Below are 6,535 nucleotides of genomic sequence, written 5' to 3'. Positions count from 1 at the left end.
TCTTTTTTTATATATATATATATATATATATATATATATATATATTAATATATGTATATATACATGTACATATATATGAATGTGTATATATATATGAATTTGTGTATATATACATGTGTAAACGTGTATATATGTTTAAATGTACAATTAAGAGAAAAAAGTGAAGTACTCAATACATATAGTAGAGTTTATTCACTTAATTGATACTGTGGCTTCACTTTGTTTCTATTTTGAGTTTCTTCTTTCTTTGATATTCATATTGGAAAATGTTTATATGCATAATAAATACATATACATTCATGCACACATACACACATTCCTATCTTTACTCATCTATCTACCAAACTTTTTTGTCTGTCAGTCCTTCTGCATTTTTTTTTGTATGTTTATGTGAAGACTAAAGAATGTGTTTCTATGTATGTGTGTGTGTGTTCCATTATAGTGTTTATATACCTTTGTTCTCTGTCTTTACATTTCTTTTACACACATATCCACACATGTACAAAAGATATATACTAAATTCCACCCAAACTTTTGTCTCTTACACTTCTGTTTTACTCAATGATGCAAATCACTGCTTATACTACATCAGCCAAAATGTGTTGCTCATGTCTTCAACATTGTTCTACACCACATATTTATATTTATGTTAAAGCAGTTAGGAGAGCTGTTCTGCAGCTAATGTTCCTCACTCACAGGGTGTTTGTCTTTCTCAGACATAAAGTAAAGACAAACTCAAACCCTACAAATGAAAGGTAGGTACATGGTCTAGTGGATAGGGTATTGGACTCATGATTGTATGGTCATGGTTTCAATTCGCAGACTAGGCAGTATATTGTGTTTTTGAGAAGGAACACATTTCATTTTGCAATACTCCAGTTCACTCAGCTGAAAATGACGAACAAAGGGGTTCATTTTGTAATGGGTTGACATCCCACCGAGAAGGAATGTTGTGCTTTTAGTCACTTATACACACCACAGAAACTGGAATAATCTTTGGTCTTTTGAGCCCGAAGGGTTATGTCAGAACTAAGACTAAGACCTGGAGATATAATGGATATTTTTACCAGCTGAGTGGTGTAAGACAAGCCAGATTAGAATCGATATTCCTCACACATTGGTAGATGTTTGGTTCTATTAGTTAGAAAAATGTCTTTGTTTACTTTTCATCTTTCTTTCTCCCTTTTTTTTTCTTATCTTTTCTTCCCCTATGTTTCCCCACCAGTTTTAAACATTTCTTCTTGCTCAAGTTTTTGTTTTGGGGCCATATTGTTAGGAATATATCACATCAGACTGAATACTTAATGATATTTATATTCTGTTCTAAGTTCAATCCCTGCTAGAGTCAACTGTACTTTTTATCCCTCTGTTGGTCACTAAAATAAACATTTGCCATGTACTAGAGTTAGTCAGTTGAATTCAGTGTGACCTCCTTTGCAAATCTGACTTGGTGTGAGTTTCATTATAAGATAAGGCAGCGAGCTGGCAGTCGGTAGCATGCTGGACAAAATGCTTAGCGGTATTTTACCTTTCGCTACGTTCTGAGTTCAAATTCCGCCAAGGTTGACTTTGCCTTTCAACCTTTTGAGGTTTATAAATTAAGTACCAGTTACGTATTGGGTCGATCTAATCAACTGGCCCGTCCCCCAAAATTTCGGGCCTTGTACCTAGAGTAAAAAAATTATTTGGAATAAGACAAGTTAGCAGACATCTGAACTGATTTGATTCCAGCTTGATTTGCTCATCTCATCTCACTGAGAAACAGTATACACATTAAGCAATCTCCTTTCCTCCGTTGCTCTACATTTCCTTTCTTTTCAGAGTTTTGATAAAATAAAGTACTGGGGGTTGATATTATCAATCATACCCATTCCCTAAATTTGAGGCCTTTTGCCTATGTATGAAATTATTATTACTTTTACTACTACAACTACTCTGGACGGCAGAGTAAATTTTGCAGTTGATAAGATATCTTGCTGTATTCAATTACATTTCTTTTTTATGAGCTTATATCCCAACCCGGTTAATTCTTAACATGTCATTGTTTGGTGGGAGAGAATCTTGCCGGAATCGATTGATTCTCTTTCCCTCTTAATAAAGTGCATGACCTTGTGCTAAGTTAAATGTTATTATTATTTGTAGTGGATGCTGCATCATTATTATAATAATGATTTTTTTTCCATAACTTAGTCCCTGCATATGATCTCTTTCATGTATACACACCCACGCTCTTTTTCTCTCTATCTTCCTCTCACCTCATTTGGTGCCTTCATTAGCATATAAGATACTAATGTTTGTAAAAGATCGTTATTGCTTTGTCCTTATCTACTGGAAACTTACCTACACTCAAACTCCGCTTGTTCTCTTTCTGTCTCTTTCCAGTTGTAATGCTGGCAGGGGAGATAACTTAAATAACAAACTTGTGATGCATGGAGTTACTTACCTTCTTTAAATTGTAGCTTCCGTGACCTTGTCGACGTTAATATTTATTTATGTACTGAGGGTGTTGGTATGCAGCAAGCTACCCTCAGGTCTTCCCTGTTCGAAACAGTTGTTCACATTAAAGGTACCAATATTATCTTGCTTTATTTTCTATTCGCCTTGTCTCGCTTTTTTCTCTCAAGAATGAGCAATTGTCTGTGTGGATGCATGTATATATCTGTGTGTGAGAACGGACCAACTGTTTAATTCACTTTTCCAAGACCAGTTTTTAGTGACTTTTTTGTAGAATCTTTTTATAGTTCGTTTGTTACTATTTTTTCCCCTTCCCTATTTACGATGTTCAGTTCTTATATGATATTTATACATACATACAAACACACACATTTGCTGTTGGTTCTTTGTGACTGATGTCCTTTCCTCTCTGCCTTCAACATCCCATTTTTTCTGTCTTTCTTCCAGCTCTCTCTCTCTCTCTCTCTCTCTCTCTCTCTCTCTCTCTCTCCTCCCCCCTTTCCTTCTCTCTCTGAGGATGTCTAATAAAAGTATTGTTTGTTAATTGTGTTCATTTTTTGTTATTGTGATAATAAACTGAAGTACATACATGCATATGTATCATCATCAAAATCGTCATTATAATTATTAATGTTAGAAACCATTATTGGCAGACTCTGGTGATAATGGGGATGGGGTGAGGACACAGAGTTGTTGAAGTGTCAGATTTAAAGTATTGCTGTATTCTGTTATTTCCCTTTATGTTCTACATCCAAATCCTGCCATGGTCAACTATTGTTTTTCATCCTTTCGGGTTCAACTGTTCCCTCCTTTCAAATTTCTGGCCTTGTTTCTATGTTAGAAATCTAGCTAGATATAGATAGATAGATAGTTATATACATCATCATTATTATTAAGGTGGCAAGCTGGCAGAATCGTTAGCATGCTGGAGTTGGACTGCAGAATCAACCAAATAAGAAGTCTGAATCTTACAATATTTAGTCACATTGCTTTATGTTTTGAGTTCAGATCTCAAGTAGTTTCTTTTCAGCCCCCCCCCCCCTACAATCATCCTCCTGTGCATCTTTTAGAGAAAGAGTGGCATAATAAAGAACACTGAGCTATTCTCTTGTCCAACTTTATGGCCTTATGCCCATTAGAATTCATTATTATTAACAGCTAATGGCTGTAATGTCTTTCTCTATAAAGTCTAAAAACTTAATTTTTGTCACCTTCCAGCCAGGCTTGCCAGTTTATTTATATCTTATCTGTACAGTTTCCAAACATGATAGAGATTAGCTCTCTAGCCGAGGCTGGCCTGTTACCAGGACTTCTCCTTTTTCCAATTAATTTGAGTTTTTAGCTTTTATTTTTATTTTTTACTTGAACCTTCTTGACACATCAAGTTATCAGTTTGATTCTCTAATACTAGCTGTGTTAATCATCTTAAATAGGTGTTTGTGATGATGATGATGATGATTGTCCTTGTTTTGTTTTTGTCACTTGACTGTAATTCATACTTCACATAAACACAAACTCACACACACTCTGTTTCTCTCTTTCTCCCTCTTTCCTTTCTTTCTTATCTCCCTTCCCTATCCCCCCCTCTCTCCTGTTTTACAAAACTATTGTTGGTGTTTATTACTAACACAGTGTCATCTGTGCTGGAGTGGAACTGGGAAGTATGGAAAGATACTAATTTGTGTGAGAGAGTGTGTATGTATAACAACAACAACATTCTGGTGTTATGTATTTCTATTGTTGTTTATCTATTTTTTTTTCCTCCCAGAACATACTTGTTGATTTAAATAAACTCTGCAACTCTTGTTCATATTGTTTAGCTGGGTTAATTTGTTTTTCCACATAAAACGTTACACACACACACACACACACACACACTTATATACATGTACATACTGAACCATGTTTGTAGAGATGGTTAAGAAGCAGATGGTTCTTTGTTTCTTCAGTCCCTATTCCATTAGGTTGCATACAGGGTTGATAAAGTGTCAGTAATATATTGGGGTTGATGTTGCTAACTAAACACATCCCATTCAATTAACTAGCTGGCCTTGTGCATAGATGAATCAAACTTGTTGGCCAATACTTTTTCTTCTTCAGATAGCCATTTGGCTGCTGCTACTGATAATGTAAGCATATTTTTCTACTGACATAGTGTATCTAGGATTACATCTTTTTTTTTTTTAATTTCAAACATGATGGCAGGGATGTGCATCCACAAAGAGGTTCACTCATTGGCTCGTGTTGTGATGATGATAGTGGTGTTGGGGATTGTAATGATAGTGGTGTTAGTACATTTTACATGAAGCAATTTACTGTATTTGGTGTTAGAGCAGAGAACAAGCTTTTCTCTAATGTAGAAATTATTCTTTGTCATTTACATTTAGACTTCCTGAAAAGACTAAGGTTACTGTTGTCATTATTGAATATGTTATATAATTACATGTTGACTTCCATGTCACACTGAATTACCTAATTCATAGTCTGCAGTAGACTTAATTCCTTCATTATTTCTATTAGGTTTTCATATTTGATGGTAACAAACATCAGTGTTCCTGGTCTGTGTATTAATCCTTTTGATACTAACATGCCTGGGACCACCCTTGTGTCTATGATACAAACTTCTTGTTTTAAAGTGAACTAAATTAAAACCTGTCGAAATTTCATGTCAGTTCATGTTCCAAACACTGGCATAATAACCACAATTATTTAATTCTTCATTATTTTCAAAATTAAATGAAACAAAGGTAATGTATTTTAACAGAAATTTGGCAACAAGAGGGTTAATTTTTTTTCAAGCACAAGCTTAATAATGACAGTTATTTTCCTAAAATTAACTGAAACAATTGTTAACAAAAGGGTTCAGAGACCCCCTAGATAAAGATGGAATTTTTTAACTGTTGGAAATGATAATATTGTACTAAGAATCTTGGCTAGCTATTGTTCAAGTATCTGTGTTGTAGTTACAAAATGGTTGTTAAAAAAAAACTACTCACCAACCTTGTGTATGCCCATACCAAGTTATCTCTAACTTGGAGATTAAGTCTTGAGATTACAATTTGAAGTATTCTCTTACTGAGATAATCCTTGCTCAGTTTAGATTTTGACCTGCAGCCTGCATGCGCAGTTTAAATTATGACTTGGCTAAGCTGGTACTGCTCACTATTGATTATGACTGATATAGGTCACTGCTCATTTTAAATTATGACCATCTGAGAGCTGCTTTTAAATTATAACCTACTAAGTTATGTTCTCTTCAGTTACGATTATGACCTATCAAGGCTGCCTCTGTTCACTTTGCAATATGACTCGAGGCAGGTAATGCTAAGCTTAGGTTATGATCTTATCTAGCTATTCAATTTACTTTATGATTTTATAGTGATCTTTGCACTTCAGTTTAGAATAACACTAGTTAAACTGCTGCTCAGTGTAGATTATGGCACAGTCAGGTTAGAATAATCACCTACTGAGGCCTGCTCTGCAGTGTAGCTTATGACTTACTGAGATGGATGCTAATCAGTTCAGATTATGAGTTAGATCTTCTATATAATTTGGATTTTAGCTTCTCAAGACCATAACTAAACTTAAATCATAAGGTGACCTTTGCTCAACTTAGCTTACAATATACTGAACCCTGCTCACCATAGTTGAGGAAGTATCGAGGCTACTGTTTCACAGTTTAGACCAGTGTGTCAAACATGGACCATGGCGAGATGTTTAGGACAACCTTGTGTCCAATTTTGTATTTAAAAAAAAAATATTTTATTCTTTAATTTTATTCTGTAAAATATATGTTGCTAGCATGTACTCAGCCAAACAAGAGCTCAACCAATGAAAATGAAGCTTATGAATTCGTATGCAAAAAACTGTGACCTGTTTTCCCTCCACTTTGTCTATATAAGTTGAACCATACAAGGTTATATTGTTTTTCAAATTTATGCATATGTTGTCCATATGGATTCTGGCGATATTAATGGCATTGAAAGACTTTGCAGTTGAAGCAGTGCAAGCTTTCCATAAAATGCTGGTCTTCTCAAGAAGTGTTATGTATCCATGGTAACAATTTCTTTGTTCACAGTCT

The sequence above is a fragment of the Octopus bimaculoides genome, chromosome 7 (assembly GCF_001194135.2).
Source record: "Octopus bimaculoides isolate UCB-OBI-ISO-001 chromosome 7, ASM119413v2, whole genome shotgun sequence".
NCBI classification, from domain to species: domain Eukaryota; kingdom Metazoa; phylum Mollusca; class Cephalopoda; order Octopoda; family Octopodidae; genus Octopus; species Octopus bimaculoides.
This window is presented reverse-complemented; position numbering follows the sequence as displayed.